Here is an 8,727-nt window from a genome sequence, read left to right as displayed (position 1 = left end):
GATGTTTTATGATCCCTAGCAATAGAAAAGAGGGTTATGTCACAGGCAAAGGCCTGAGAAATATATTACTTTTTAAGAAATTGTTGCATTATAGATCTACATAGTTTTGGGGTACATGTGCTAATGTAATACATTTATTTCATTTGTAAAGACAAAATCAGTGTGCTAGGAATATTCATCACCTTAATTATTTTTTATGCTAGAACCATTTTGAATTCCTCTCTTCTAGCTATTTTTACAAACACAATATATTATGTGGGAAGTGTAGGCGCGTTAGTAATGTGTGTACCAGTAGTGGGGTTTCGCGAGTCCCGCCGCCCAGCCGGGGGCAGGAGTTCTTGCGTGTAATTTGCGCTGACCGAGCGGGCTGAGTGATGCCGATGGCATTAGGCTAGAGGTCAGGGTCAAGTGTGTGGTGAGGAAGTGGGCTGATGTGCTGGTGCCCTGCTCTCCTCCCACACAGCATCCACATTGTTTTATCCAATCCCTGAGCGTTTGTTTATTTTTTTATTTCTGGGGGAACTCTCTTCTGCAATAGGGACTGTGGTGACATCAAGGAAACCAAAACCCCCAGCGCCTCCACGTGCCAATCTAAACTACAGTTGCTGAAATATCAACATTCCAAACAGGAAACAACGTGAGGCCGCCCCAAATTTGGTTACAGAACGTCTAAAATGTTAATTACGACCCACCATCTTTGTGTATCAAAGAGAAGGAAAAAATGATCAGAAAAAACATTATAGAAGAAAACGATCACCCAAATCCCTAGGTCACCTAACCTATTTCTGGGACATGACATGGGAAGCCATGCATCCAGTAAGTGGGTAGACACTAAGCCTTATGTTCCTAAACACTCCACCTACATCATATCTCCAGGTCTTCCCTCCAGTCTTCTTTGTCTGATTTATACTGAGAGGCATACATGACCCTCTGTTACTTGTCTTGTAACTTTGTTTCACTCCTCAGAAGTTTAAACTTTTCATGTAATCAAATGTGTCATCCCTCTATGGCTTGGGAAGAACCCCACAACAAGAGTATGGACCTAGTCCCCTATAACTTTTAAATTTTCTTATAGGCTTAATTTTACATTTGGATCTGTAATCCATCTGAATTTTATTTTGTATTTGCTATAGATTATTTAATGTCAGTTCTTACAATTTTGTAACCCACTGACCTAACAATATTAATTAGTTTTTAAGCCAACCTTTCTACACTGATTTAAAATTAACACTTTTATCACGTTGTGCATACCGACAAAAACATGAATCTATTTCAGGGCTATCTACCATAGTACTGCTAGATGACTATTAGGAAAGTTCCACTTATTTATCTTTTTAAAATTTTTATGACTCTTTACTCTTCAGAACATTAAAATGAACTTGTCCATGATCGACCATGTGTTGGTAATTATTGGAGTTAGGTGATTGCATTAAATTATTTAAAAAATATTTCAGCTTATTCTATTTTTCTTTCAGGTTCTTCTTCAAAAATATTGTAATATTTCTTAATCTTTTTTAGTTTTGCTATAAACTTATACTCTTTTTATTAAAAATAATGAGACAAAGTTCTTTTCTCTGGTCTTGAGTAGATGAAATAGAAATTTCTTTAAGGACATGCCCTAATTCCTTTATGGAAACATTAGGGCCTGGTGATTTTAGGAGGGATTAGTTCTGTTTCTGTAGGGTGTTACCTGTATTTCTTATTTGGGGTTATTTGTCCTCTATTTTTCTTTAATTATATTATCTAATGATTTATCTGTTTTATTAACTCTTAAATCTAACTATTGCTTCCTAATTGTATTATTTCTTTTTTTGTAGCAGCTTTACTAAAATATTATTCACACACTACACAATTTATCCATTTAAAGTTCAAAAATGTTTTTAATATATTCACAGAGTTGTACAGCTAGCATCACAATCTAATTTTGGAACTCTTTTGCCATTCCCAAAACAGAAGCCCTGTACTCATTAGTAATCACCCCTTGTCTTGTCTTGTCCTAACTTAGTATCTTTGATGCTTATTTAAGTCTTTATTAATTCGAGCATTTAAGAATTTTTTCCTGGGCAGATTAGGTTTTGGTACTATTTCTAGTTTGGATTTTTTTTTTTAGGTTTTCTTTGGGCCCTAACTCATGGTTCCTTTGGGGACTGTTCCTTTGGGGGAATGTTACATGAGTATTTGAAAAGAAGGTGCAGCTGGGCTCGGTGGCTCAGCCTGTAATCCCGCGCCTTTGGGAGGCTGAGGTGAGTGAATTGCCTGAGCCCACGGGTTCGAGACCCGCCTGGGCAGCGAGACCTCATCTCTACAATAAATAAATAAATAAATCAGCTGGGCGTGGTGGCACATGCCTGTAATTCCATCTACTCGGAAGGCTGAGGCGGAAAGATCGCCGGAACCCAGCAGGCCGAGGCTGCGGTGGCCGGGAGCGGCCACTGCACTCTAGTCTGGGTGACAGAGTGAGACTCCAACTCAAAAAAAAAAAGAAAAGAAAAGAAGGTGTCGTTTCTGTGTTCACAAATCAGGCTTGGTGTATCTATTGAGTGCCTCAATGATAATGTCATTCAAGTTTTTATATAGCTGATTATTTTCCTCTCTTCATATGTCATGGATTTCAAGCGGTCAGTTAGGCTGCATGCAGTGGCTCATGCCTGTTATCCCAGCAGTTTGGAAGGCTGAAGGTCTCGAACTCCTGGGTTCAATCAATTCTCCCAACCTTGGCCTCCGAAAGTGCTGGGATTACAGATGTGAGCCACCGCGCTCAGCCTCCACTACCTATTTTTTTTAATTGATCACATCCTCTCTTAATATTTACTTACTTCTGTCATTTTAGATACATACTTCTGTTACTTGACTTGTCAACTTAATATTATCAATTTTGATGAGAAGAAAACCTCTTCTTACTTTTCTGTTTCCCACCACAACCAACTGTGTGTATCCTGTGAGTATTGCCGCAATCACTCTGGGTAATAAACCACCCCACATTCACTGGGTTCAGCAAGAAATGTGTATCTTCTCTCATGCACCTGAAGGATGACTAGCATAGCCTTGGCTCAGCTGGATTTGGCTCCAAGATGCAAGTGGGTCCACTCTGCTCCCCTGTCTGTCATCCTCCTTGGACCATGGACTGGGGAGGGCATGTTCCTTTCACGCTGAACAATGAGACCCAAGAGGAAGGAGCAGTCATTCCATGCACATTCCGTTGGCCACAGCAAGTCAGACAGCCACCTGCAAGGTTACACTGCAAAGGGAATGAGTTTAGGAAGGGCAAAGATTGGAAGCAATAAGATAATCTACAATAGTATACTAAATAATCTTCATGTTTATTTTTAATCTCAATCTTTTTTTTTTTTTTGAGTCAGAATCTCACTCTGTCACCCAGGCTGGAGTTCAGTGGCATGATCACGATGACCAAGGCTCACTGCAGCCTCAACCTCCTGGGCTCAGGTGATCCTTCCGCCTCCACCTCCTGAGTAGCTGGGACCACAGGCACCTGTCATTACACCCAGCTAATTTTTGTGATTTTTTTTTTTTTTAGGTTGAGGTCTTGCTATGTTGCCTAGGCTGATCTTGAACTCCTGGTCTCAAGCAATCCTCCAGCCTCAGCCTCCCAAAGTGCTGGGATTACAGGTGAGAGCCACTACACTCGATGGTTTTAGTCTCAATTCTGTAGTTAAAGAGTCACTGCTTATGAAGAGTCCTGTTGTCACAATTGACAGTTATCTCTGGCTAACTGAGGTTTTTCACCTGAGAACAGTATTCTCTAATAGAACGTTTGTTCTAAAAGATTGGCTTGGTGGCTGTAGATTTTTTTTTTTTTTTACTTGAAACAGTATTTTTGCAGAACAGTTGACCTTCAACAAAATCAGTATTTATAACACACGATGTGATAACTTTGGGCATGTGCACACGTCTGTGAAACTCTCGCCACACTCGAGATAGTGAACAGATCTGTCATCCCCAGTGTTTTCCTAGAACCCCTTTTTCTCCCTTCCTGTCTTTCCCCTCCTTTCACCCCCAAGCAATCACTGATCTACTTTCTGTCACTATAATATGCGTTATCCAGAGTTGTTTTGTTTTTAAATTTTTTTTTTTTTTTGTAGAGATAGGGTCTCACGATGTTGCCCAGGCTGGTCTTGAACTCCTAGGCTCAAATGATCCTCCTACTTTGGGCTTCCAATGTGCTGGGATTCCAGGTGAGAGCCACTGCACCCAGCCACGGTATCTGGAGTTTTATATACATGGAATCATATATGAAATTCTCTTTTTTGGTTTGGCTTCTTTCACTCAATATAATTATCTTGAGATCTATCTAAGCAGCTGGGTCTATATCACTAGTTCCTTGCTTTTTATTGCTAAGTAGTTTTCTCTGAAGTGGATATACCACCATTGTTTCCCCATGCGTGTGTTGATGAACATCTGTTTCCAATGTGGGGCTATTTCAGACATGGCTGCTGTGAACATTTATGTACAAATCCTTATGTGGACATATCTTTCTTTTTCTCATGGGAGAAAGCAGCAGGAAAGTAGATGAGTAGGTAGGGCATCTATTCAGCTTTTTGAGAAATGGCCAAAATGTTTTCCAAAACGGCTGTACTTTCCCACCGGCAGTTTGTCTAAGCTCTGGTTTTTCCACTCCCTGTCAGCACTTGGTGTGATTGGGCCTTTAATCATTCGGATAAGTGTATAAGGTCATTTCATTGTGGATTTAATTTGCATTTCTCTAATGATAAAGATACTGAACAGCTTCTCATGTGCTTCTTTCTTCTTTGGCGAAATGTCTGTGCAAATCGTTTTTTTATTTTAGTTTTTTAGTTGGGGTCTCGCTGTGTCATCCAGGCTGGAGCACAGTGGCACAATCACAGCCTTGACCTCCTGGGCGCAGGAGATTCTTCTGCCTTAGTCTCCAGAGTATCTGGGACTACGGGTAGGCAACACCATATCTGGCTAATTTTTAAATTTTTTTTTTTTTTTTTTTTTTTTTTTTTTTAAGAGAAGAGGGCTTTCTATGTTGCCCAGGCTGGTCTCAAAGGCTGGTCTCAAAGGCCCAAGAAATCATCCCGCCTCAGTCTCCCAAAGTGTTGAGATTATAGGTGTGCCTCATTTGTTTCTGTTAACTGTCTTTCAAAAAATAGAAGTTCTCGGTTTTGATAGAGCCCAATTTATCCATTTGCTTTTTTTATGTATTATGCCTTGGATGTCACAGCTAAGAAATTTTCATCTAATCCAAAATCACAAGATTTTCTTCTTTGTTTTGTTCTAGACTTTTTGTAGTTTTCAGTTTTATATTTAGGTCTGTGACACATTTTCAGTGAATTTTTTAGATGGTGTAGAATATGGATCTGAGTTCTTTTTTTTGGTGCATGGACACCCCATTGTTCCAGCACCATTTGTGGAAAACACTATCCTTTCACCAATGTGTGGCCTTTGCACCTTTACCAGAAGTTTCTGAACTCTGTCACATTGATTTCCTGGTCTACCTTTATGCCAATACCACACTTTTGATTACTGTAGCTTTATAGTGAGTTCTGAAATCAGGTAGTGTTAGCCTTCAGCATTTGTTCATCATTTTCAAAGTTGTTTTTGTTATTCTAAGTCCTTTGGATTGCCACATGAATTCTAGAACCAACTTGTCAAATTTTCCCCAAAAAAGTTCTTCTGGGATAATGACAGGGACTGTTAAATGTACAGGTCAATTTGGAAAGAATTGATATCTTCACAATATTGAGTCATATAGCCTATGAACAAGATATATGACCTAGTTTCTGTAGATCTTAAATTTCTCTTAGAAATATTTTTTAGTTTTCAGGTGTAAGTCTTGCATACTTTTTGTCACATTTATCCTAGTATTTCCTATTTTTTGATGCTATTGTAAATTGTATATTCTTTAAATTTGTTTCTTGCGAGAATATAGAAATATAATTGATGTTTATATATTGATCTTATATCTGTCCATATCGCTAAGCTTACTTATTGGTTCTAGTAACATTTTTGCAGATGTTGTTGGATTTTCTACATAGAAGACCATGTCATCTCTGAATACTTGGGTAAGTTTTAGAGATCTACCTGTTAATGATTTTTAATTTAATTTCTTTGTGATCAGAGGAATATATCACGTACAACTTGAATCATTTCAAATTCAGTGACTTGTTTTATGGCCCAGAATATGGTTATTTTGGTAAATTCTCTATGTGCATTATAGACAAGTTTGTTGGGTGGAATGTTCTATAAATGTCAGTTAGCTCAAAGTGGTTAGTGTGTTATTCTCTTTTTTTTTTTTTTTGATTTGGGGTTCTCACCCTGTTACTCAGGCTGGAGTGCAGTGGCACAATCTTGGCTCATTACAGTCTCGACCTCCTGGGTTCAGGCAATCCACTTGTCTCAGCCTCCTGAGTAGTTGGGACTACAGGCGCTTGCCACCAAGCTTGGCTCATGTTTTAATTTTCTGTAAAGACAGGGTCTCACTATGTTGCCCAGACTGGTCTCCAACTCCTGGGCTCAAGCGTTCTTCCTGCCTCGGCCTCCCAAAGTGCTGGTATTAAAGGTATGAGCTATGGTGCCCGACAGTGTATTGTTCAAAGCTGCTATAATCTTCCTAGTTTTCTACCTAGTTGTTCTATCACTTATTGAGACAGGAGTATTCATAGTATCTGATTATAACTGTGGATTTGTCAATTTCTTCTTGCACTTCTCTCAGCTTTTGTTTCATGTATTTTAAAGCTGTTATTAGGTGCAGAAATGTTTGGGACTGTTAGGTCCTCTTAATTACCTTCCCCCTTTATCATTATATAATTACCTTCTTTACCCCGACAATATTCTTCTCTTTGAAATCTACTTCCTCTGACATCATTAGCCACTCCAGCTTTTTCTTGGGTGATGTTAGCATGAAATGCCTTTTGCTTTACTTTCCCCTTTTATTTATTTATGTCTTTATGTTTAAAGGGCATTTCTCATTGATAGCATATTTTGGGTCTTTCTTTTTTGCTTTACACTCTGACAATCTCTGACTTTCAAATGGAGTAATTAGACCATTTACATTTATTATTGACAAGGTTGAATATAAATGCATTATCATTCTTTGATTTTTATTGGTCTTATCTGCTCTTTACTTTTAGGTCCAGCTTTTACATTTCCATTTGATCTCTTTTGTTGGCTTCTCAGCTATAACTCTTTGTATCATTATTTAGTAGCTGCTTTAGGATTTAGCATGAATTATTATCCTATCAATATCTTCCTTCAAGTGATGTTATTCCACTTCATGTAATATAACAAATTTATAATAGTATCCTTTCATTTTTTCTTTCTCTTTTTTTGTGCAATTGCAGTCACGATATTTCACATTTATATATGTTATAAGCTCATCATTACATTGTTACTATTTTTGTTTAAGCAGTCAAGTATCTTTTTTTTTCTGAAGTGAAGTTTCACTCTGTCCTCAGCCTGGAGTGCAGTGACACAATTAACTCACCACAGCATTAACCTCCTGGGCTCGGTCGATCCACACCCGGCTAAGTTTTTTATTTTTTGTAGAGACGAGGTCTCACCATGTTGCCTAGGCTGGTCTCAAACTCCTGGGCTCAAGTAATCCTCCCACCTCAGCCTCTCAAAATGCTGGGATTACAGGCCCAAGTATCTTTTAATGAGCGTTAAGAGGGAAAAAATGTAATGCATTTACCTCCATAGATACCATTTCACATGCTTTTATTTTTATTTTTATTTTTTTGCATAGATTCAGATTTCCATCTGATGTCATTTCTCTTCTGCCTGAAGGAGTTTCTTTAAAATTTCTACATTTCTTCTAATGCAAGTCTGCTGGGGATGCATACTTTTAGACTTTTTGTACACCTGAAAATATCTTGAGTTGGCCCTAGCTTTTTAAAACTGAGGTGTAATTCACATATTATAAAATTAACCATTTTTTAAGTGTACAATTCAGTGGCATTTACTACATTAAAAACATTGTGCGACCATCATCTCTACCTTGTTTTAAAACATTTTCATCTCCTCAAAAGAAACCACATACCCATGAGACAGCCCCTTTCTAGTCCTCCAGCCCCAGTCCCTGGCAACCACTCACCTGTTTTCTTTTCTTTTTTTGAGTTGGAGTCTCACTCCCTTGCCCAGGCTGGAGTGCAGGGGCACACTCACAGCCACCCCAGCGTCAACCTACTGGGCACAGGGGAACCTTCTGCCACAGCCTTCCAAATAGCTGGAACCACAGGTGCATGCCACCACGCCTGGTTCATTTTTTGATTTATTACAGAGACATGGTCTCGCCAAGTTGCCCAGGCTGGTCTTGAACCTCTGGGCTCAGGCAATCCTCTTGTCTCCACCTCCTAAAGTGCTGGGATTACACGCATGAGCCACTGTGCCCAGCTCACCTGCTTTCCAATGATCGCTCACATACATGGAATCATACATGATTTTGTGTCTGGATTCTTCCACTTTCCTTAATGTTTTGGGCATTTATCTACACTGTCCTTGTGTCAGTAGTTCATTCCTGCATATGGCAGAGTAATAGTTCATTGCACATATAGACCACATTTTGTTTATCCACTCAATGCTGATGGACACATGGACTGTTTCCGCCCCTTCTGGCTATTATGAACATTTGTGCACAAGTATTTTTTTGAATACCTGTTTTTATTTTTTATTTATTTTTCTTTTTTATTTTTTTGAGTCGGAGTCTCACTCTGTTGCCCAGACGGGAGTGCAGTGGCCGCTCCCGGC

The sequence above is a fragment of the Carlito syrichta genome, unplaced genomic scaffold (genome assembly GCF_000164805.1).
Source record: "Carlito syrichta isolate Samal-C Ts95f unplaced genomic scaffold, Tarsius_syrichta-2.0.1 Scaffold304746, whole genome shotgun sequence".
In the NCBI taxonomy this organism is placed as follows: Eukaryota; Metazoa; Chordata; class Mammalia; order Primates; family Tarsiidae; genus Carlito; species Carlito syrichta.
Note: the sequence above shows the minus strand (reverse complement) of the source record.